Genomic DNA, 4093 nt, shown 5'->3' with positions numbered 1-4093 from the left:
GGACAAATTCTGAAGCAGATGTCGTCCAGAGGAACGCGGGGCTGGAGGACCCTACAGGGGAGAGCGCAGGAGCGTCTGGGTCTCAGCACCGACGGGGCCCACGGGTTTTCAGGAAGGGCACACACAGGAAGTGGTGCTTCCACAGTGTATCAGTCAGCTCGCGGTCACTGTAACAAAGCACCTGGGAGAAGCCACAGGAAGAGAGGAAAGGTTTGCTTGGTTTGCTGGCTTAGAGGTCTTGTTCGACCACCTGCTGGGCCTGTGGCTAGGTAAGATAGCACAGCAGGGAGGGAGGGAGGGAGGGAGGGAGGGAGGGAGGGAGAAAGGGAGAGGGAGAGGGGGAGAGGGGGAGAGAGAGAGAGAGAGAGAGAGAGAGAGAGAGAGAGAGAGAGAGAGAGAGAGAGAGGGAGAGGGAGAGGGAGGGAGAGCAGAGAGGAGCCAGGGACTCTATTTCCCCTGCAAGGTATGCCCCCAATCACCTAACTGCCTCCCGCTAGGGCCCCTCGGGAGAGTCCTACCCCCTCCACAGCACCCCAAGGCAGGTCAGGCATCCGGACACAAACAACAGTACTCAGTTCACCAAGGACTCCAAGTGGGAAAGCTTCCAGGAGCCCCTGTGTGTGCGCACGCACACGCATGCACGCACACACTTAAACAAATACAAGCCGGGCGCTGGTGGCTCACATCTGTCATCCTAGCTACTCAGGAGGCTGAGATCAGAGGATGGGGGTTCAAAGCCAGCCCAGGCAGGAAAGTCTGTGAGACTCTTACCTCCAATAAACCACCAAAACCTGGAAGTGGTGCAGTCGCTCAAGTGGTAGAGCGCTCGCCTTGAGCTGAAGAGCTGAGGGACAGCGCTCAGGCCCAGAGTTCAAGCCCCACAACCGACAAAAACTAAACACACACAAGACAATGCGTCCATTGGTGTATCTGTCACTTCTACTAAGGAAGTGCCTTGGCCCTTCTGGTGACTTTTCCTCACTGAACTTGGCCACGACATGCTTAAACTTAGAACTCATGTGTCCCGAGACGTCTTCTGAGCGACAGGAATCTCCATGTTGGCTCTCCTCAGATTGGTACTCCCTTTAGAATTCTCAAGGAGGCAACCAGGAGCCCCAAACTCCCACTCTCCCAGAAAAAAAAAGGAAAAGGGAAAGAAAACGGATCTAGATGGCTCTACTAAGGTCTCAGGACAGGTTCTCCGCGGACCCCTTTGTGTATCACGACGGATGCTCATTGGACCCTTTCTGTCTCAGAGCGGATTCTCATTGGACCCTTTGTTATCTCTCCTCCATCCTCCAATCAATTGCTGGGGGGGGCGGAATATGCAGATTAGCCAGACCAGTCTCAGGCCCGCCTTGACCTGGGGGGGGGCTCTTCCAGAGTAAGATCTTGCGTGTTCTGCACATGAAGCCAGCCACCCCATCCCCCCCACCCCTGCATGAGGCAGTGTTCTGAGTCCCCCATGGAAAGTTCCAGGCTCCAGCAGGAATGATGTGGAGACAGAAGGAATCGACAGGCAGGTTAATCTCCCTCTGGAGTTACTGTAGCCACTTCCCCATAGCTGGAGACCAGCTGACCGTTTTCTAGCTTAACCAAGCAGACAAACTGCCAGAGAGGAAAGCCAGGGGGTGTGTTTCATACTTTAAGGGGTACCCCTCAGTAAACTGCATGCTTGCTTCCCTGGGGACCCTTCCCCTCCCTCCCTCCCCACCCCCAGAACAACAAAGAGTAGCAGGCTGAAGTTCTTGGCAGTGAGTCACATGCTTTGTGACCTGGGGCTAGACACTTAACCTCTCTGACCTCACTTTCTTCATTCAAAAACCAAGGTTAAAGAATCTCTGTCGAGGTAAGCATTCTGGGAATTAGATCAATCAGACACTTAACAGTAAGCATCTGTTCCAGGCCAGGCCAGGGAGAGATACGAAAGGAAACAAACCCAGCAAAGATTCCTGCCGTAGAGGGCAGGGACCAAAGACAATTGAAGGAAATCGGGAAATGACTCTGAGTGCCCAAAGCTGAGGCTGCGGGTGGGGAGGAGGGCGAAAGGAATTAGCGAAGAGTGAGAGGGGGAGAAGGATTTTAATGAAGATGGTCAGGGCCAGTCCCACTGAGGGAAGAAGTGAAGAGATGGGGAGGGGACAGCTGGTGCAAAGGTCCTGAGGTAGAAATGTGGCTCAGGGTGGTGAGAAAACCCCTGCAATGGAGAAAACTGAGTAAGGAAGGCAGAAGAGCAGGAAGCAGGGACGCTGTGGCTGCTGTAAGGACCCAGCCTTCAGAGGACCAGAGCACCCAGCACCCAGCACTCCAGGGGAGGGGGGCAGGGAGGCCCTGCGTGCCTTCCAGAGCTCCTCAGGGCAGGATCCTCTTCACACAAGCAATTTGCACTTTGAACCCATGCTGAGAAAATTGCTGTGTAAACACAGCGCTTCCTGCCGCCTCCCCCTTTATCACGCGCCCGACACCATTACCACCAGAAGGTCACCAGGGGGCCCCATTAGCGCGGCTCACACTTGTCCTGGCTTCCTCCTGATAGCAGGCCGCAGCCTGGCCCTGGAATCCTGCTCCCCAAAGCCAGAGCCACTCTGGGGGGGAGGCTAGGCCTCGGGGTGGAGGGGGGGGTCCTTGAACCCGTGCCCAGAGCCTGGCCCCGGACGGAAGACCAGCCGCCCGTGGGGCCCGCTGTCCAGCCCAGGCCATGTGGGGATGGGGGGGGGGGGAAGGGGACACACCTCCTCCTCACGCCGGTCCCGGGACTACAGCAAGGTGCTCCAGGGCACATTCCTGCTGAGAACTCTCAATGGCTGAATCCCCACGGTCACCCTACCCCCGGGGGACCCCCGAACCACGTGGGGTACCAGCATGCTCCTCCAATCCTCGCAATCCTGAGCAAGGATGGGAGGTTGCGGGGAGGGGGGCTCTCCAATCATTTCCCCCTTCCCAGAGATGCCCACGGACACGGGTGGGCCCCCAGAGAGCCGTGCCTCCTCCCCAAGCTCCCCGGGGGCCCGGCCCCCCTCCAGCATCGGGTGACCCCCCAAGTCCGCTCCATCGCCGACCTTCACCCACCGTGGCCGCCGAAAAGCCCGCTCTCACGCCGGCGGTGTGGGGCTCAGGTTTATCGTGACATCCACAGACGCAGGCCGGGCTTCTCAGTGAATTCTTGAGACCAGAACAATCGAGGTAAAGAGGTCGGCGTGATGCGGAGCATGAAATGGGAAAGGCTCATGGCCAATTGATTCGGGGCGTCCTGGGGGGGGGGCTGGCGGTGTGGATGTCGTTTTCCAGACGGAGTGGGGGCCCCCTTATAAATCACCGCCGCTCCTGGAGATTAATCAGGAACGCGGGCTTGATTACCAACGCACGGCATCCGGTCCCGGCTCGCAGATTTATAGACGCAGAGGCCGTGCCGTGGGATTGCACGACGCCCACCTGCTCATTGTCACAGAGGGGGAGCGGCGCAAGGCCGCGGGCCGCCCGGCTGGAGCAAGCGCAAGCACGTGCATTCTCCCTGGGAACGGCCCAGCCCGTGCGCACGGCCTTCAGAGAATCCCGCAGGCCGCTTCCTGGATTCTGAGCGAGTCTGCAGATTGGACTTGGAAAGGACCCCAAGCCCCCCTCCTCCCCCCCTCCCCACAGCACAGCCCAGTCTGGGGGGGGGGCAAAATCAAAACAAACCAGAAGTTGTGGGGCTCACGCCTGACCTTGATTCTAGCTACTCCGGAGGCTGAGATCTGAGGATCGTGGTTCGAAGCCCTAATCAGACAGAGCTGATTAGCTGTGTGTGTGTGGGGGGGGGTGAGGATCGCAGACCACAGTTTCCGTGGCAGGGCCAACGCGTGGATCCTGTGCGACGTCACGATCTGAGTCGGGCACTGGGCCTGGCGGCTGGCGGCCGACACGGGGCAGTGTTGCCCCTGGACCTGCGCACACTCGGCTTGTGCCGTTTTTACCCAGCTTTCCAACTAAGGTTTTTGGTACAGTGGCCTGTGGCTGGCAGAACTCCTCGGCGCACCTCCCTGTCCCCGCTGACCGTGGCTGCCCGGCAGGGAGGAGGAACGGCCAGGAAGCCGGGGTGGGTGAGCGGAGGTCC

The 4093-nt window shown here is 58.8% G+C and overlaps 1 long non-coding RNA gene across 1 annotated transcript; it reads right to left on the bottom strand.

Moving 5' to 3' along the window:
• On the bottom strand, positions 1–3784 carry LOC138826339 (uncharacterized). The gene is made up of 3 exons (XR_011371688.1): positions 3705–3784; positions 3070–3324; positions 1–181 (listed from the first exon to the last, which is right to left on the bottom strand). It is a non-coding gene; the product is annotated as an uncharacterized lncRNA (long non-coding RNA).
• Positions 3785–4093: the final 309 nt, after the last annotated feature.

The sequence above is a fragment of the Dipodomys merriami genome, unplaced genomic scaffold (genome assembly GCF_024711535.1).
Source record: "Dipodomys merriami isolate MVZ:Mamm:240054 unplaced genomic scaffold, mDipMer1.0.p SCAF_142, whole genome shotgun sequence".
In the NCBI taxonomy this organism is placed as follows: domain Eukaryota; kingdom Metazoa; phylum Chordata; class Mammalia; order Rodentia; family Heteromyidae; genus Dipodomys; species Dipodomys merriami.
Note: the sequence above shows the minus strand (reverse complement) of the source record. Positions and strands in the feature narration are given on the sequence as shown.